A 21,006-nucleotide genomic window follows, 5' to 3' on the forward strand; every position below is an offset into this window, starting at 1 on the left:
GCAGAGTCTCTTTCTTCACCCCTTGAATCTGGGCTGGCCCTGGGATGTCCTTTGTCCTGTAACATAGGCAGACATGACATTTTGCAAATTTTGAGACTAGGCTTCATTCAGTGGGCCTTGTAGCTTCTGTCTTTGACTTTTTGGAATGCTGTTCTGAAACTGTCATTTAAGCAAGCTGGTCTAGCCTACAGAAGAGTGAGAGGCTACGTGGAGGAGAGCTGAAGTAGCCTCGCTGATAGCTAGCGCAGGCAAGTGAGGACCTCAAACTGACCAGCCCAGCCATGTCTTGAGGGGAACGCAGCCCACGGGTGAGCCCAAGACAAAGCAACAGAGGAACTTCCCAGCAAATCCGCAGAATTATGAGAAATAGCATATAGTTGTTGTCTTAAGAAACTTAGTTTCTTTATCTAGTTTCAGCATTGTCCATTAATTTCCTGCTGTGACAAATGAGGACTTAGTTCATTACTTCACTCTCTTCCGCCACATACCCTCACTTCGTAATTTTGTCAGGGTTTCTCTTTTCCTCATCTTTGTAAACTCAAAATAGTTAAGCCTACATTATTTGTTCTATGAATAATATCTATTGACTCCCCACTTTTTAAGATGAAAACATTATTGCTCCCTCCCTTTTCCCCACCTGTATCATTCCCTTTCACCTCCCAGTTTCTTTAGGCTCTACTTTTTCTTTCCTTTTTAAAAGATTTTTAATTGAAGAACAATTATACCCAAAAGTGCAGAAATCATAAGTGTCAAGTTTGATAAATTTTTGAAAGGAGGAACCTGGGAAACAACAAAGGTTGGGTTTCTATTTCAAGCCAGAGCAAATGAAAGAAAAACAGATAATGAGCTGTAACCCTCCACTTCTAGTGTCACAACATTTCAGGCTAAGCATGTTATCCTTGCTTCTATTAGGTTGCTGCAAAAGTAATTGCTGTTTTTGCAATTATTTTTAACCTTTTAAACTGCAATTACTTTTGCACCAACCTCGTACCTCTTCTTCATGACTCACAAGCAACAACATTTAACCAGAGCAAGCATACTTACATATTTTGTTTATGATTACTGTCATATTTGTTTATTAGAAAACTAAAATAGAATAGCGTTTATACTCCTATATGTATTTGCTTACTTTTATTATTATCTTTCAGTAAGATTTTTTTATGAGACTACAGATTTGGAATATTTTCCCCAATCTTAACTTTCCTGGGTGTCCTGTTTTTATTATTATTATTATTATTAAGCGTAATTCCACACCTTGATAGTTTTAGAAACAGAGCTACCACATGAAGGATCAACTCATCACTGCTCCCTCCCCTTAGGGTCTGGCTCACTTATCTGTTGTCTTTATCTGCTTCTTCCCTTTCCTTTTTCTTTCCCTCCCTTCCTCTTCTATTTTTCTTGTTTTGAATTTTGGTGTTGAGAGATTTTCCTCACTTTCTTGTGACCTCAGCGATGCATTTAAAGTCATGTTTGTTGTAATTTATGCCAGACTTAGTTTCTAGCAGCAGGACGCTTCAGAATATTCCACCTACTATGCTCCCACAAGTGGAGGTCTCAATCCACTTGTCGTCTTGCATAAATGCACTAAAATCTCTCATCCATCCATGGTCCCTTCTGGTTCTCTTCATTGTTGTTGACTTTGTCTTTTTTTTTCATTCCTTTAGTTTCATGTTAGTGTAGTCTCTGGAGAAAGAAGAGATAAATGTGTGTGTGCTCATGCATTATTCTGAATCACAAGCCGGAACAATTTTGTCAAACTTAAGATGTAAATATGCTCTGCTTTGTTCTTCAATGGTTTTCATTGCACACCAAAAAGACAGATTAAAAAAAAAAAAAAGAAAAGAAATGTCAACCTAAGTTCTAAGGAAAACAAAATTGCCGTTCAGTTAATACACTTCAAAATGATGAAAAAAATATTAAACACTTTCAGAAAGTGATTTTCAAAGCTTTTTTCAAAAGTAAATCTAATTTATTGTATGTAGGGGGTCATTGCTTACATATTTATTGATTTAAAATATTTCATTTGTTTAAATAAATGATATTATAAAGTAACAGTTTACCTTTGGATTTTTGTAATAACTCTTATTCACTGAGACTATGGCCACTCACATGGACATAGTTAAAAGGCCTTCTTAAAAATAAGTTTAAAGGTTTCTCTTTTCTGATTTTAATGTCTGATTTAATGTCTAACAAGTCCCTCTTTTGAGCAGTATACTTTTCAGTTGATAATAATACCTTTACATTAATTAGATCGGAACATTTAGAAATATACTTTCAAAAATATCTGCAGAAATAGAAATCTCCTCTAGCACTGTTTGTATAGTTCAATACTGTAGAAAAATCATGGATAAGGGGATCTCTAGGATAAAAAATAAACTACTTTCTTTCTGTGCATATACCTCGGCAACAGATAGTTGTCATTGTCTTATCCACCCATTATCCAGACTCCTTCCTTACAGTGGCCCAAATGACTTCCAGAGCAACAGCGCTCTTAAATATGTGCAGAGATATGACAATTCAGTGGCTGCTCTTCCTTTCAGAATCCAAAGGCTCTGGTCATTGTGTTCTTCAAGTCAAAACCCTGGAAGCAGACAAGAAGGCCTAAGGCATATGCTTAGCTAATAAGTCTGTCTGTCTATCTACCTATCTATTTATCTATCTATCATCTATCTATCTTTGTGTGTCTGTCTGTTACAAGGATGAGATAATGATTGGAGTCATTTAGTCAATCAATGATCTGCCAGAGTCCTTGAGCTCTTCCTGCCACTAACATCTATTTCTGTCTCTTCCCTGCTTGATTTCTTTTGTCTCTTCTTCAGTTACGTGAGCATCCTTCCCATGTATTCTGTTTCTGCCTAAGCTACCTAGTTATGATCCTTTTGTAGTTCATAAGTGTGATGATTGGGTGTTCACGCTCTTGTGCGAGATGTGCCTCCCTCAAACCTTGTTACAACATCAGCACATTACCTGTCTGACATGAAAAAACAAACACACAAAAAACCTACCTAGTTATTATTTTCTCAAAAACCACCCTAATGTGATTCACTGTATGACACCATATGAGCAAGCAGTGTTATAGTAACTGATGTCAGCAGCATTGGTCAAACCTGCTTAGCTCCACCAGCTGGAACTGTGGGATCAAGCAGACAGGAAGACAATCTTCATCCTCACTAGTGTTCAGGACCATAAAAGAAATGATCTGACACAGCAGAATTTAATGCTACTCAGCTTTGATTTTTTTTTTTTTCAAACTTGGAAAAGGAATCAGATTCTGTGTAAATAGCTTTCTCAGAAACACAGGGAACGTCTTCATATAGCCATTAATTCCCCTCAGCCAGTTTCAAAAGAGTAGAGAGGTTGTACTCGTTTGGTAAAATTGTTCCTACTTTCTATATTTTCTATTAACTTCTTTAAGTATTAAAATAACTTTGTGCGAGATTTCGACATAAAGAAAATAATATAATAAAAATCCATGTACCAATGCTCCACATAGGACTAGGTTCAGGAGCTCACAACAGAAAAATGAAAAAAAAAATATGGCTTTAGAAAGTTGATTTTTCTGCATAACAAGAAGTTTGGAGGCAGGTGGTCCAAAACTGATATGGTATCTTAGAAATGCCCTCAAAGAGCAGACGGCTCTCTTGCTTCTTCTCCACCCTTAGCACCCTCTTCAGTGGCCTCCATCCTCATGACTTAAAGATGGCTGCTGCCATGGTCACCTTTTTTATTCCAGGCAGGAAGAAGACAGAAAAGGGCTTTCTCCATAGATAGAACTTTGTTCTTTGTTTTACTGCATCAGGAAGCCCTTCCCTGCCACTTTTGCCTACTTCTTCTTGGCCAGAACAGTGACATATGTCCATTCTAGGCTACAAGGGGCTTTGGAAAAATGACATTACCTACCTCATCAAAATTGGGAGTCCATTAATAAGAAAGGAAGAGAGAATGGGTATTGGGTAAGCAACCCACCAATATCTACTGCCACCAAGGATTTCACAGATGTTAATATCTCACAAATTTGCTTCAGATCTTTTGTTTTCTTTTAAAGATGTAAAACATTACAAATAAAACTAAAGGCCCATCTTCATCTCTTTTCCTCCCTTCCGCCCTAGAGGTAACGATTATCTCTAAGTTGGTTTGTGTAACTCCCAGATAGATTTGAATACTTTTACGCCATACAGAGGTTTGGTTTCTGATAATGTTGGCTAGGTAATTCAAGCCCTTCCTTGTGACAAATACATCCAAATGTTATCTAAACTGTATATATATTCTAAACTATATTTTAAAATCTAGTAAAAGTATTATAGAAATGACAAGATTATAAAGAACTATCAGGCCAGAATTTAAAGAAAAGGAGGACTAGGGAGGTAAGTTGAACACCAACTGCCCTCAGCTCCGAGGCAGTCCTTACTGTAGTGGCCTGGCATTGGATTCAGGGCAGATTTCTTTCTGTTTCATGTCCTCCAAATGGTGTGGTAAGCTTGATATCAATGAGGGTTTCCCATTGGATTCTCAGTCTCAGGGTGAGCCCTGAGCCATTATTTCCTGTTTTCTCACTCCAGGAGGTTATCAAAACTGAAGTCCAAGTTTGCCTCGATCAACAAAAGCCCTCAGGGCAAAAGCAGTTTCAATTCTCAGGTGTCCTACTTGCACAGATGGGCTATCCATGAAGGAAAGGACAAATGAACATTAGAAACGCTACTAATGTTTACCATTTCTCAGGCATTTTTTTCCTAACCTTATCACTTCCTTCTATATTCTTCAAATTTGCTGTTTGCTTTGTCTGCTTGGACAAAGCAAATCAATTGATTTTTTCTTTATTAATATAGTTATTGAAAGTAATTGATTTCTTCTCTATAAGTACTGCTTTATCTACATCCCAAAAGTTTTGATATACAGTGTTTTATTGTGACTTATTTCTAAAACATTTCTAGTTTTTTTGACCTATAAATTATGTAAAAATGTATATATTTTATAAGTATATATATGAAATATATGATAAATTCAGAAAAGTGCATACTCATAAAAAGATAAATGTTTACAGAATGAACATATGCATGTAAACACCACCCAAATCAAGAAATAAAACAAAGATCTTACCATCTTTGTCTTTTAATTAAATTGTTGAGTCCCTTTACATTGAAAGTCATTTTTTCTAAAGTACCATTCATAATTTTCCTTTAAGCATACTTTTTTTTTTCTTTTAGATTATTTTATGATCAGAAGTTTTATAGTTCTAAGCCCCATAATTTTTATGTTTGCCAACACTTTTCATGAAGGTTTACTGCTTTGAGAGTTTTAAAATTTTGGATTGAGAATTCATATTCAGCATGCTTGCTCTGTTGAGAATGCCACCCAAACTCAGTTGAGGAAATATTCCTTCACAAAGTTTCTGTATTTACTCCTGCTAGGCAATGTAAATCTGAACCCTTAATAAAGAATCGACCAGGGATTTTGACTTCTCTGTTATATTAGTCTGGGTCTAATCAGGAGACAGAAACCACACAAGAATTTCAATAAGTTAGTTTAAGGAATGATTAAGCTACGATAAGAGAGTAACTAAAAAGACATAAAGCGAGTGGTAAAAGGAAGGATTAACTTGGAATGGGAGCCCTCCCCAAGGCTGGAGTTCAGACCACACTGGTGGAGGTAAGGTTAAGCTCGCAGGAAGGGAGAGCATCATACTGGGTTGCCCAGATTCGAGTGGATCCACAGTTGTTGGACAGGCAGGAAACAACTCTTTGGGGTGCAGACATGCCAAGAGTGTTATGTGGGTGCACATAGGGACTTGGGATGCCATTGTGGGCATGAAGTCTAGAGCACATGGTATCAGTGTCGGGAGGGTCATGGAAAGGTGGTCACCAGTCCTAGGCTGGGGCGTTGAGGTCACTGAGGGACTGTGAAGAACTGGATTTGCCCATATATGCACTCTGCTGACCAATCTGTAGCAAGAGCACAAAAAACCAAACCCAGAACACAGGAACCAGGAAGAGAAGCCCCCTTCCTCCAGCAGTGTCCCTCCAGCACCCTCTGCTGACAAAGCACTGTATCATGCTTACTGTAAAGGAGAAATGCTTAAGGCATCATCCATTATCACAGAACAGGTACTAGGTGAATTTGTAACTGAGAGGCAATACATTGATAAAAGCCCCATCAGGACTGACATTTTTTCCTTACCCAGAATGTGGGTGCAGACCTGTTCACCTGTGTGCCCGTGGGTACATGACTGCTAGTCAACCTTTCTCTAAAGATGCTGCCCTTTTAAGAATCCTGGTTTATGCACGGGTCCGCTTCCCACTCCTCAACTCAGGTGGACTCAAGGACTCCATCCTGTTCCCACATGGCGTTAAAACCCAAACTCCTTGGAAACTGATATCAATATTACATCATCCAATTGAGTAGCTGCTCAGTCAGCTCATCATTTACTACTTTTCTTTTATGTTCTCTCTTTGTACTAATCACTTGGAATTTCCCTTTCTGGTTGTGAACTCAGTTGTGCACTGAAAACAAAGGGGCATACATTACATCCAGCATTTCTAAATTGTCTTAGAGGGAAGGTTTCCGTCTAAATTACTCTAGCAGCTTAACAACGCCCGCTCTTGTTCTCGCTTCAGTTTTCTTTTAGAACTTTCTGGGCCTGAAAACTTATTGAGGGACATGTTGGAAGGTTTCAAACATAAATAAAATAATTTTCACTACAAATTGTATGACTCTGTTTTAGTATATCAGCCGACTATGGCTGTTAATTTCAGGTGATAAATGAACTAGACTACCTCAGGCTTGGTGGGGTGGTTTGTGCAGTGGATGTCCCATGTGATTTTCATGTGTGCAGTTTGAAAACACTCTGGAGATGAATTCCTGCTCGCAAGAAAGGATTTTAATTTCCACCTGAGGCCTCTGCATATTTTAGTGGGTGTGTGATCAATTTCCATTTCATTAGTTATGTAAGAGGTCACTTATCTCATTCTTAATAACTAGAACCACATTTCTGATTTATTTCAGCAGTGTATTAACACAACATGTAGGTTGTACTATAAATTGGCCTTCTCCTTAGTCTAATTTTGCACGTTGGTGTATTACTTTACTGGAGAAGCTAATGCTCCGTAAATTTAAAGATATCCTCCTCTGAGTTCCTGATACATTTTTTGCATACATCTAGGCTATAGGCCCTACCAATTGTTCGTAATTTTTCTTTACTTGTCTGATAGTTCCTTCATATTAGGAGACCACTGATGATGGGATTTCATTATCTCCAGGACCTAGCACAGCTCCAGAAAGGAGGTGATAATTAAATATTTGTTAAATAAACACATTTTTGCCTGGGATCATACAGCTAAGAGTAACTTAGCATAACTTATTTGGGGAACCATTATACTCAAGTAGCTGGAGCAAAAGGCATGTGAGGACATTGTAGCTGTGTAGGGAAGCAGAATCCAGATCTTGGAATGTCTTGTAAACCATGCAAGGACTTAGGAATTTACCTCAGGGCATGGGGAAACATTCAGGAGTTTCTGTCTGAAGAGGGACATAAGCAGGCATGCATTTTGGAAAGCTCATTCTGTTGGTTTTACATAGACCAGGTTATTATATGAATGGCTCTCATTAAATAGTGATGGAATGAGAATAAATGAGAGAATAAATTATGGAGATGCACCACGGCTTTCTACAAGCAAGCTTTCCACAAGCAAGCTTCCCTTTGGTGTCACTGTCTGAGACAGAATGCTTGCTTGAAAGCTGTTATGGGTTGAATTTTGTCTCCTCCCCCACTTCCACCCCATTCATATATTGAAGCCCTAATGCCCAGAACCTCAGAATGTGAGAGTATTTGGAGATAGGGTTTTTAACAAAGGAAGTTAAAATAAGGGTATTAGGCCCTAATCCAAACTGACTCACATCCTTATAAAAAAAAAGATTAGGACACACAGAGATACCGGGATGCAAGTGCATACAGGGGCAACCTGGTGAAGAGACAGCAAGAAGGCAGCCATCTGCAAGTCAAGGAGAGAGGCCTTAGAGGAAACCAACGCTGGTGACACCTTGATCTTGAACTTCCAGCATTAAGAACTCTGAGAAAATTAATTTTTGTTGCTTAAGCCACACAGTCTGTGGTATTGTGTTATGGCAGCTCTAGCAGACTGATAAAGAAGACCTCACAGGCTAGCCCAACGTGGCTATCCCCACCTACTTTTGCACATATTAAGGTTGTGGTATGAGTGGCGGTGAAGAGCTTTTCTCTTTCCACTGATGGGAGAATTGAAGAGAATTGGTAAAATGCATTAGGAAGAATTTACATTCGGCATAAAAACATTTCCTCAAGTGTACGGAAATGAAGTACTATAATGTCTGCCCAAAGGCTTCTCAGATTAAAGGAAAAAACCGATCAGATTTCAATAGATCCTACCTGAAAGTAGAGGACTCCATTACGCGGCACCGTGAGATACTACTTTTCAGTTTTTGGGTCTTAATTAATTACTTAAGTTATTTATTCACTATTCAATAACAATGCAAATGTACCAGGCACTGTACTCCACATTGGGGCAAATAACCAGGACCTACCCTTCAGTTTCCTTAGAGTAGCTCATTAATTAACTAATTAAGATTAATTAGACACTGCCCTTGCCCTCTGCTAGCTAACAGTCCAGTGAAGAAGATAGACATGAAAACAGATATTTATAACACAATCAGGGCTATACTAGAGATATTATCTGGGTGCTCTGGGAACGCACTGTGCCTGGACAATAGGGAAAAGTTTCACACAGGAGGTGACATTTAACAGGGTCTTGAAGTGTGTGCAGGAGCTCATCAGCTTGAGTAAGGCACTAGAGGAGGGAAGGACATTTTAGGCCATGGAAGAACCTGTGCCCAGGCTTAGAGGCATGAAGGCATGCTGGGTTTGGGGACCAGTGAGGACTATAGCGGGATAAGCTGCATGAAGGAGAGAGCACAGAGCCATGGCAGATGAGACGGGAAAGTAGGCTGCCACCAGATGGTGGAGGACCTGGCATTCCATGTTCATTCCAAGTCTTGACACTGACTTTGTAGGCCACAGGAATTCAGTGGGTAGCTCTATGTTATTGCAGCCACCGTGGAGACATCCAGCTCTCCATTGGGCCATCTTTGCTCCCCCATTAACAACTGCTAATATGACCATGGTTGACATTGTTTGGCTTGCTGGCCACATTCCCTGTTGTCTTGCCTCTCTGGTTTCTGCCCTTTTTCTGAGTTGGTCTTTCCAGTTTTTCTATCAGTCCAGAGAGCTACCCAATATCTTGCCAATGGTCCTGCTCCAAGGAGTCAGGTTTGGTCTCTGTCCTGAGAATAAGAGCATAAATAGAACAAAGATTACTGTAAACCTTTTTGTTAAAATACCTCTCACATTTTAAACATTTGTTGTATTGAAGTATAATTAGCAAGTAAAACTGTAAGATATTTAAAGTGTACATCGTGGTGATTTGATATACGTACATATTGTGAAAGGATTTGCCCATCTAGTAAATAAATACATCCCTCACCTCACATATTTATCTTTTTTTCTTTTTCTGTGAGAACATTTAAGTTGTACTCTTTCAGCAAATTTCGGTTGTGCAATACAATGTTATCAACTAAAGTCACCATGTTTTACATTAGATCTTTTCATGTATTAACACCTGAGTAATCCGACTTCAGCAACAACTAATGCTTACTGAGTATCTCCTCTCAACCACGCCTTGATCTAGTCTCTTGGAATACCTCAATGGAAAAACAAAGTCCTGACTCGTTGGGTTTATATCTAGTAGGAGACAGACAATAAACAAATGACCACATAAAATACCACTGGCTGTGATAATATAAAGAAAAACTAAGTAGGATATGAGGTGGTGGAAGAGTGACGGTACTGTTTTATTTAGAGGGAGTCAGGGAAGATTATTTATACAGGGAACAAGTTATGTATTAATCTGAGGGAAAAAAGTAAACAAGCATGTGTGTGTGTATGAAAAGCAGGGAGGGAGGAGGCATGTGCTGGAGCAGAATGAGAGGGAGAAAAATGGGAGACAAGATCAAGCAGATGGGAGGGAGTAATAAACACTAAAAACATAGGGTGCAGACAGCCATTGTGAAGATTTGGTTTTTTCTCTGAGTGACATGGGAATCATTGGAGGGCTTCAGGCAGTGAAGTGGCAAGATCTATTACAGGTCTTAAAAGGATCATTCTGTTTGCTGGGTAGAGATGTGTCTGAGATAAGAGTAGAAGCAGCACTTTCAAAGATGCCAGAATTGTGGTGTCCCTTTGGGGAGAGGTGAGCATATTTTTGGTTGCAGAAAGGAGAGTTGCAATGGCTTTAAGAGCTAGCACAGGCAGTGGAGGTGGGAGCAATGAGGGGAGTTTAAGGGAAGAAGGGCACAGGTGGATATCGGAAAGCTTATGGAAATCCATTAGGGTAGATAATTCTTGCTGGGTTTGCTACCCAAGTTCAATTCTCTCCCTAGATGGGAGAGGACAGTCCTTCACTGTGTGTGTTGTTGAAATGTAGGGTTCAGATTCCTTTTAAAGAAGCTCCTGGCAGATGGAGGATGGGCTGGGGCCTAGGCTTAGCCTATTGGATGCCCACACTCAGAACTTTCGATCTTAAGGGAATCGAAACACACAGAAGACAGTCCATCAACTGAGAAATTCTTCATGATGGTTGCAGCAAGGTGAGAATCCTGCTGGTGGCAATGGTACCAAAGATAGTACCTTAAACAGAGTAATGCTAACATAGGGATATGTTTGGGGTGGGGAGGTAGGGGTTCTTGGCCGGGCTTTCTTCTTCACATCTTGCTCTGTGCAGGCCTAGTTTACCTGGCCTTCAGGGTCAGTTCCGTTGCTTGCTACCAAGAACCCTGCAGATGCAATGGCAGAAGATTTTTCACCTGAGAATTTTGCAGAGTATTACTTTCTAAAGAAAGTTCTATTTTGTTCTAATTCGAGCAAACCTCACACTACACACAGGGTGAGAGGAAGTCACAAAAGGTATGCATTACGAAGTTGTATTTAGGGAGGAGGAGAGTCAGTCGAGAACAAAGACAGGCAAATGCAAAAATGAGACGAAACAAACGAAAATGCTTTATGAGATCAACTTGAATATCTCAGAGCAAAATCGACACTTTTAAAATTGTGTTAACAATTCTTTTGAAGAGAGCTGCTAATTAAATTTTAATTCTGTTCTTGAGAGTACTTAGTTGGGTGTTCTGACTATGTAGAAATTGTTTCCTGTGGACTAGGGGAAGTGGAGCACACTCTATGTGTTTTTTTGGTTTTGGGGTTTTTTTTTTGTTTGTTTGTTTTTGGCATTTCAAGAGCTCTCCTAAATTGAAAAAGCCTAATTTTATTATCAATTGGAAACTTCAGTTCTATATCATCAGCATGGATAGAACAATGGCCTGGAAGTCAGAAGTTTTAGCTGAGAAAACTCAGTTTCTCTCTGCTCAAGTAAGAAATATGGAGGGAATAATCTCCAAAGCTTCCTGCAGCCCTAAAATCTGATTCTACCTTAAACTATTAAAAATGTATTGGGATGTTTTAAACATGCAGAAAAGTGAAGAAAACTGAGCAGCATACATGAATGTATCTCTCGTATAGCTTCAATAGGTTTTAACATTTAGCAATATTTGCTTCAGATTCTTTCTTTTAGTTTTGTTTTAAATACCATGCAATACAATTCAATAATATCGGCTTCTTTTTTTCTTCCTTTGGTGTACAGTGCTATGGATTTTCTTCCATTTTTTTTATTGTGGTTAAAGATTCATAACGAAATTTGCCATTCTCATCATTTTTATGTGTACAGTTCAGTGGTGTTAAAGACATTTACACTGTTCTGCAATCACCACCACCATCCATCTCCAGAACATTTTTCATCTTCCCAAACTGAAATTCCCATGTATCCCTCCTTCCAGCCCCTGGCAACTACCATTCTACTATCTTTGTGAATTTCAGTCCTATGAATTTGAATACATTGTAGATTGACTTTACCAGTCAAGATACAGAAGTCCCATCACCCCACAAAACTCCCATATGGTCCCCTGACCCCTGACAACCACTAATCTATTCTCATCACTATAGTTTTGTCTTTTCACAAATGTCATAAATGAAATCATAAACCATGTGGCCTTTTAATACTGGCTTCTTACAGCATGATACCTTTGAGGTTCATCCAGATGTGTTCCTCTTTATTATTCCCTCTCTCCCCTTTCCAAAGGTAACCGTGGTCCTTAAGTCAGTGTGTTTGATTTTCATGAATATTTTTATAGTTTTAGTGTATATGCATTTAGCCACAAATAATGTATACTTTTCTGTTTCCTACAGTTTAAAACCTAAATAAATGCTATCAAAACCTACCATGCGATGCTGCAAGTTGCTTTTATAACTCACCACCATGGTTTTAATGGTTATCCATGTTGGTGGTATGTTAATGCTGGGTTATTAAATTTCGCTGTTCTATAATATTGTTATACATGGATTTGTTCATTTACCTATGGATGAGTCATCTTTCCTCCTGTCTGTCTCTCTCTTTACCTTAATCAGCAGAGTTAGGCCCCCTCCCCAGGGCCTCCGGTCCCAACGCATACCTTTCAGATGGTTAGAAATGCCTGCTCTGAGATCATAACAGGAAAATCCCAGATCTCATCTCCAAGCTGGCTGTTTGCTTGGCCAAGTGCCTGGACTGAGTTTATGTCTGTATCCACCTACCCTTACCTAAGTCCAGAGTTTCAGTGAGGTCTCAATCTTGGATGTGTATTAGAATCTCCAAGGGAGACTTTGGGGGTGGGGGTAGGAGAGAGAGAGAGAGAGAGAGAGAGAGAGAGAGAGAGAGGAATTAAAAACTAAATCAAAATGTCTGGGGCAATGATATATTTTTAAAAAGAATCTCCAGGTGATTTTTAAGATGCAGCCAGGGTAACTAACCCCTGATTTAAAAACAAAAACAAATACAAATCTCTAGGCAGCTTTTTCCAGCTTCCTTTGACCGGCTGGAGAGCTGCCTGCAGCCCCCAGTCCCCCTTCCCAGCCCCCAGTCCCCCTTCCCAGCAGTGAGCATTGCTCTGCACTGCCCCCCATCTGCACCCCCACCTCTTCTAGACCCTTTGCCAGCTTCCAGAACCTCACAGGCCCTGGCCTAGATCCTGCTCCTTGAGGGGAGGTTCTCTTCTGTGTCGTGGAACGTTTATCTAGTTTCTGAGTCTCACTATGGTTTAGAAATACCCTCAGTTTGTCTTTTTCTAGTACTGCTACATATTGGAGCAAACATGTGGCCTCCCAGCATGAACTCCTAAAAGTGGTTTCTATCTCAGACTTTTGAAAGCACATTTTACCTGATGAAGGGATTCTATTGTGATTTCAAAGGAATATATGCTGCTACTTACAGCTTCTTTGGTGTTTTACTTTTTTAAAGCAAAAATTGCTTTTTGTCATTTCAAAAGGAAATCATACTTGTGGTAGAAAGTTCAAATGTTGTGGAAATTAAAAGAAAGTAAAGGTCTCCCCTAATCATTCTCCTGTAGATTATTGCTACAAAGAATTTTGAGTATATTTTTCCATATTTTCACTATACACTTACTAATTCTTACTTTATTTATTTCAATTTATTTTTCAATTACAGTTGGCATTCCATATCATATTAGTTTTAGGTGTATAACATAGTGATTAGACATTTATATACCTTGCGAGGTGATCCCTCGGAGTAATCCAGTACCCATCTGACACTGTACATAGTTATTACTATATTATTCACTATATTCCTTATGCTGTACTTTACATCCCTGTGACTATTTTTATAACTGGCAATTTTTAAAAAATAAAAATGAAATTATATTGGTGAACTGTGGAGCCAATTAATTTTTACACTTACTGTACATTGGAAAATTTTCTATACTTGGATATCTACTTTATTATTTTTAATGGACTCATGTTATTTTGTCTGGTTGCACTAGTGAAAGCCACTTGGGATGTTTCCATTTTGGCCATTGTAGGCGATGCCAAAATAAATGTTCTCACATGTCCATCTTTGTGTATTTGTGCAAAGTCAAAAACTATTTTATTTCCTTGGAACCCCCACTTCCTGTTGAGACCCCAAGTTCCTCCTGCTCAAAAGGAGGAACAGCGGGGAGTATGGAGGAGGTTGATGGTCACCTCCAGTGTGGAAAGGTGCTCTGGACTTAGCCCTATTAGGACTCAGCCCTATTAGAATCCATTTCCTGTGTCTCTAAACTCTCAATGCCTCACACAGAGTCACAGTCCCTTCGCTCTACCTTCTCCTTAACTGTCCACATGCTGAATCCCAGCCTCTGGGAGGTTAACTTGGAAAAGCTTAGTGCTGTGGTTTTCAAACTGCAGGGCAGTTTTTAGTGGATTATGAAATCAAATTAGAGGGTCAGGAATGAACAATTAAAAAAACAAACAGAATAGTGTAGAAAATATCAGAATGTATTATATAAAGTAAGTGTATTCTTTTTGAAATTTTGTTTCAGGTGTGTGTGTGTGTGTGTGTGTGTGTGTGTGTGTGTGTGTGTGTGTCTATTTTGGGCAGAATCTTAAGTTAGGTTCCCTAGAAGCAGAGCCCAAGGAAAGAATTTGGTGCATGTGATCTCTTTGGGGAGTGCTCTCAGAAAAAAGGGGAGTGAGGGGAGCTTGATGAGGCAGGGGGGCAGCTGAAAAGGGGTGTGCTCTCAAGCCTGATCCCAAGGGGAGCTCTGCTCTGAAGCTTGAATTGTACCAGAGTTGGGCCTGAGACAACGGGGTAGCTTCTTGAACCCCCATGTTGACGACCAGGTTGTCATTGGCTGCAGGCTGCTCTGAGGAAGAGGGGTGCATAACCTTCTATGAAGGCAGCTCCTGCTCAGCCAAGGGCAATCTCCAGAGAAGGAAGCAGCTGTGACCTTCAGCTGGGGGATGCGTGCACCGTCCTGCATGGGGGATACGAACAGTGTCCACTATAGAAAGTGATGTAAAATGTATTTAGTGTGGGTCACGGTAAAAAAATACTTGAGAAACACTGGTTTAGAAGAATTTAGTCCATCAGCCTGCAGTAAAGAAAATAAGGCCTTTATCGTCACCTTTTTCTTATTTCATTAGACAAATTCCCACACACTATAGGAATTTTATCCCCATCAGAAAAAGTCACCACAGAAGGGAGATAAAATTCACAGGATGTTCTTAATACTTTGAGCTTAAGCCTTAAGGCCCTAGCAGCCACCTAAGGAGGCTTAGAGCTGTGTGTTTCCTGGTATGGAACATACCACCCTAAGGGTGTGAGGGGCTGGGCTGTGTTTCCTGGCTTGGAACATACCAACTGGGGTAGAGCTGTTAGCTAGAAGCATGACACATGTTCGAGAAGTATGAATTAATTTAAGCTCAGTTAAACATTTTAAAACTTTTTTTTAATGAACCATGGGTATGATATGGAATAAAATACAAAGTTCACAAGATGAAGAATAAAATTACAAAGAGATTTCATTTTGAATCACCACTTTGGACTATGCTCCCAGAATCCCAGAGGTTCTTGTTCACTTGTGTCTGCAATCAGACCCTCAAAGAGAAAATTATGAAAAGTGGTAGTTAGAGTAATTATTTTTCCCCTTTCAAGAGAGTCCGGTTAACATGGAAAGCTGGCCCGAGTCCTCCTGGATCCAAGCAGTTTTCTGGGAGCTGACATTCATCCAACTAACAGCCTTGGTCACCAATCCTAAGCTACCAGAACCACATAGTCAGTCAACAGATCATTGTTAAGCAACAATTAGGTGTCAGCAATGGGGATAAAATGACAAACAAAACAGACCATTCTGCTCTGGTGGGCCATTCTGATGAGGGGATTCAGACAAAACCAAATAAATAATGCAGGAGTCAGTAGAACTTCTCACCAAACCTTTCTGGCTTTCTGCTCTTTGAGCGTGTCAGGAGTGCAGTCGTAGGGGTCCCTTGTGGGTGGGTGGGGACATTGACTACTTCTGGCCAATGGGTTATGTCCGGGTGTGATGTAAGTCTCTTCTGGACTGAACAGCTAAGCGAGGACCCCTGGAGCTCTCTGCCCTCTGGCACAATGACCAGGGAAATACTCTTTATGGTGGCTGCTCCATCAGCCTGGTCCCTGAGCTGAGCCTCCAGCTGACACAATAGACATGAGGAGTGAGACAGCAATCAACTCTTGTTTTAAGCTCCTCAGATTGGGGGCATTTTGTTACTGTATCATCATCTACACTATCCTGACTGATAGAAAGCAATACAATAAAATATTATAAATTATAATAACTTCTGTGAATAAGACAAACAAGTTGCTAATAGAACAGGACAGAGAGTGATCTATGTGGTCAGGGAATGTTTCTGAGAAGATATGAAATGTAAGCTGAGATGTAATAGATTAAGATAATGCATATTTCTATAATTGTTTTGCTTTGTTGCAAAGGGAAGCAAAGCAACCCTAGAATCATAGAGCCAGAACAAGCAAAAAGTTGGGATGTAGACCTGCCCAAGATCCCACAGCTAATCGGTGGCAGGGTTGGTGAGATAACTTCAGGCATGTGGACTTGGGACCAGGCTCTCTACCGTATGGCTGAGACTAATGTGAGACAAGTGAAGTGTCCAGGGTGTGCACTGAAAGGAGTCCTCTCTCTGAGCCTACTTTCAGGGAGGAAAAATTTCCCCTCTCTCCTAGGTTTTCCTGGCTGGTTTCAGAATTAAATCGATATGAGACAGATGAGCAGGAGAAAATAAAATTTAATTTCATACGTACGGAGGTTCCGTAAAAAAATAAGACCTACAGACGATCAGGTTATTGAGGCTCATATGATATCCTGAGCTAAAGAGAAGGGAGTAGGGGACCTGGGACATCAAAGGAAGGGAGACAGTTCACAGGGAAATGGGAAGGGCAAATGTTTGCATGTCATGTAGAGACAAAGGGACACAGAGAGGAATGTGAACCGGCTTTGCTAACTTTCCCCCAGACCACCATGCCTCACTCCTATTCTTTACAGTTATTTATCCCTGGTGATAGCTCCCTTCCTGAAACAGGCTCCCTGTCTCACTTTTCTTAGGCAGTTAAGGATGGGGCGGTGGGGGGTGGCAGACCAACTTTCTGAGTCTTTTGTTTCTTAAAAATAATCAGCCTAAAATAATCCTCATGCCAAAGAGACATATTTTGGGGTGGCAAATTTTGCTCCCCTACACTACCCTGAGAATGAGTGCCTCCTTAAAAGTTGTGCACTAAGGACTTTACTCTTAAGGAAGCACTCATTCTCAGGATCACGCAAGTGCAAGGTTGACACCTGGAAGTGAGTGCCTCCTTAAATGTTTTACCCTAAGCACCTCCATTGCACCACTGTTTCCAGTAACAATAACATACAAGCACATAGCACTCTGGTGACTGTGGCTGTGTCCTTTGCATTCAGGGTGTGTCTGCTGATCAAATCTGAAATACCACTACACTCATTGGGACCATGTGACAGCGATCACACCAGTTCCAAATGGGAAAGTACAGCAAAAACTGGCTTCCTTCCAAAATCTTTGGTGGGAAACCAAACAAGGAGACCAGGGAGTGAGATTTGGGGATTTTTAGGAAGGGATACAGGCTGGCTTTCCCTTCAGAGCAGAAAATGCCTTTCTTCCACTCTGAAAAGGATAGTTTCAACTGCAGAAAAGGAATTTAACAAAATGCATTAGCATTAAGGTGTCAATGACTAGTCGCACCCTCTTTTCCTGAAAGCAGGTTTGGGAATAGATAATAGGAGAGAGAAGCTAATAGCTAACAGCTCCTATATGCAGGCTGGATCCCCCATCAGCATTATAAGGTTGGCTTGATTACCCCCATTTTACAGAGGAAGGAACTAGCTCTCAGAGTCTAAGGCATTTGTCCATTTGACCACAAGTCTGTCTAACTCTTACCCACTGGAGGACAAGGCACAAAGGATAAAATGTGGTGGCCTGAAGTGCTAACCTGAAGGAGAGGATGCATGATGGAAAAGAGACAAAGCCTCCTGCATTACAAGGTAGTCTTAACCCAGGCTACCCCTGGTTTTGTGTAAAATTTCAAAAACCCACCCACTCCTGGATCATTGTTCTTAGGCATTTTCTAACTAGATTGTAGAACAAGTGGGTATATATTCAACAAAACCTAAAATTTGTGCAGACCTTCAGGGCCACGGAGAGTTTTCATTTTGCCACATATATTTTTTTCAGATTTACCAAGGTATAATTTAGAGCCCATGAAATTCATCTGTTGTAAGAGTAGAGTTGTCGGTGGTTTTCAGTAAATTTATACAACTTTGAAGCTATTACCATTTTCATCACCCCAATTTCCCTGTCATGCCTATTGATAGTCATTCCTCTTTCCCAAACCCAGCTCCAGGTAATCATTGTCTACTTCTGTATCTCTAGTTTTACCTTTACTAGAGATTTCATATAAATGGAATTGAATCATACAATATGTAGCCTTCTGTTTTTGGTTCTCTCAAAACATATTTTTGAGATTTGTCTTACTGTTAGTATTAGTATTATTCTTCTATATTGTTGAATTTCTATTCCACGGTCTATAGATACCACATTTTGTTTCTCAATTCATCAGTTAATGGACACTTGGATTGCTTCCAGTGTTCGGATATTGTGAATAATGCTGCTATGAACATTCACATACAAGTCTTTGTATAGACATATGCTTTCATTTCTTTTGGGTATATACCTAGGAGTGGAATTGCTGGGTTGTACAAGGTCTAACAAATAATTTTGCGAACTCATCCTAGAAAAAGTACTTCATACCTCGTTGCTGAATATCACTATGTTCACCGTCAAAGTAGTCCCCTTGGGAAGCTATGCACTGACACCAGTGCCTAGTCTACCCTTCAAAGCAATTTTGGACTTTTTCTAGAATGGCCATCAGAGATGTCATCATATTACCCTTGATGTCCTGAATGTCATCAAAATGTCTTCCTTTTGATATTTCCTTTATCTTTGGGTAAAGAACAAATCATTGGGGGCCAGATCAGGTGAGTAGAGAGGGTGTTCCAATAGTTATTTGTTTACTGGCTAAAAACTCCCTCAAAGACAGTGCCGTGTGAGCTGGTGCATTGTCGTGCTGCAAGAACCATGAATTGTTGGTGAAAAGTTCAGGTTGTTTTCATCTAACTTTTTCACGCAGCCTTTTTAGCCCTTCCAAATAGTAAGCTTGGTTAACTGTTTGTTCAGTTGGTACAAATTCATGGTGAATAATCCTTCTGATGTCAAAAAAGTTTAGCAACATTATTTTGACTCTTGATTTGGCCTGAGAGAACTTTTTTGGTCGTGGAAAATTGGCTGACTTCCATGTGCACTTTGACGCTTTGTTTCAAGGTCGTATTGGTACACCCATGTTTCATCACCAGTGATAATACAGCCCAAAACATCCTCTTCCCTCTCCAAAAGGTCTTGGCAAACTTCGACTGTCCTTTGCTTTTCTTCATCGGTGAGCTCTTTTGGGACCATTTTAGCACACACCTTTCTCATGCCAAGTTTTCAGTTAAGATTTTCCTAACTGTTTCTCTGTCAATGTTTACTTGGTCCGCTATGCTTCTCACAGTCAGCTGATGATTTTGATATGCAGTTTGACAAATTTTTGCAATGTTTTCATCAGTTCTGCTCGTTACTGGCTGACCTGACCTCTCTTCATCAGTGATGCGTTCTCTCCCCTCAGAAAAATGTATCATCCATTTGTACACTGCTGTTTTTTTCATGGCATTATCCCCATAAACTTGGACTAACATGTCTCTGATTTCACTTCCACTCTTGCCAAACTGAACAAGAAATGTAATGTTTGTTCGTTGCTCTAATTCAAGCTGAGACATTCTTGCGACGGCACGCAAAAACACGCAACAACAATAACGAATGCCACTCACGAAGACACCGCCACACGTCGACAGGAACACAGCTGTGAGACACTGATATACCAAGGTGATGAAACCTTACTGAGCTGTTTGTACAGAGCTGCCAATATAAGTGCCTGTTGGCAAGTTCACAAATGTAATTGTCAGACCTCGTATGACAGGGATATCTTTAGCTTTTTAAGGAACTGCCAAACTTTTTTCCAAAGTGACTGTGACAATTTTATACTCCCACCAGTCATGTATCAATGTTCTAATTTCTCCATGTTCTTGTAAACACTTGGTATCATCAAACTTCTTGTTTATACCCATTTTAGTAGATGTGTGGTGATATCTTATTGTTTTAATTTATAATTCTCTAATGTCTAATGTTGAACTTTTTTCATGTGCTTATTAACCATTCATGTATCTTCTTTGGTAAAATATTTATTCAAACATTATCTTATTATTGAATTTTGAGAGTTCTTTACCTATTTTGAACACAACCCTTTATCAGTTATACAAGTTCCAAATATTTTCTCTCAGTCTTTGGCTTCTATTTTAATTTTCTTAATAGTGTCTTTTAAAAAGTAAACTTTTTTTTTTTACTTCAAAGAAGTCCAATTTATGAGTTTTTTTCTTTTATGGGTCATGCTTTTATTGTCATATTTAAGAAATCTTTGTATAATTCAAAGTCATAAAGATTTTCTCTTATGTTTTCTTCTTGAAGTTTTATAACTTTAGCTCTCATTTAGTTCTACGTTACATTTAGAGTTAATTTTGTGTCGAGTTAATTTTGTACTCTTTTGACTCTTCCTCTTGACAGATGAGGAAACTGAAGCAACGGAGTTCGGGTTCTGAAGCAAACTAGTGGTAGAGCTAAGATAAGTTGCCTTTGTCCCTTCCAGACAGCATGTTTGCTCTGATGAGGCGTATTCAAGTCTACATCTTCCAGCTTTGAGGGTGCATGATTGTTGCCTCTAACTTCACTTGTTAAAAAGTCCTTCCAAATGCGTGAGCCAGGTGTTTTTTAATCAGCTCAAGTCCAGTGTCTGTTTCTTGACTCAGTTGAAGCACAATTGTTGAGCATCACTGTTTATATACGTGGAGCCGGCTGAGCCCATCCCAACTATATTACTTTCAGCTAAATTGCTTTGGCTTCTTTTCTCCCAG

The 21,006-nt window shown here is 39.7% G+C and overlaps 1 long non-coding RNA gene and 1 other non-coding gene across 2 annotated transcripts in view; both read left to right on the forward strand.

Moving 5' to 3' along the window:
* LOC141570354 (uncharacterized) overlaps positions 1-21,006 on the forward strand; it is a 44,925-nt gene that overhangs the window by 7,267 nt on the left and 16,652 nt on the right. The gene's annotated exons all lie outside the window — the stretch shown is intronic.
* On the forward strand, positions 2,874-2,977 carry LOC141570944 (small nucleolar RNA U13). Its single transcript, XR_012495383.1, has one exon. It is a non-coding gene; the product is annotated as a small nucleolar RNA U13 (small nucleolar RNA).

Source organism: Rhinolophus sinicus, linkage group LG03 (genome assembly GCF_036562045.2).
Source record: "Rhinolophus sinicus isolate RSC01 linkage group LG03, ASM3656204v1, whole genome shotgun sequence".
In the NCBI taxonomy this organism is placed as follows: Eukaryota; Metazoa; Chordata; class Mammalia; order Chiroptera; family Rhinolophidae; genus Rhinolophus; species Rhinolophus sinicus.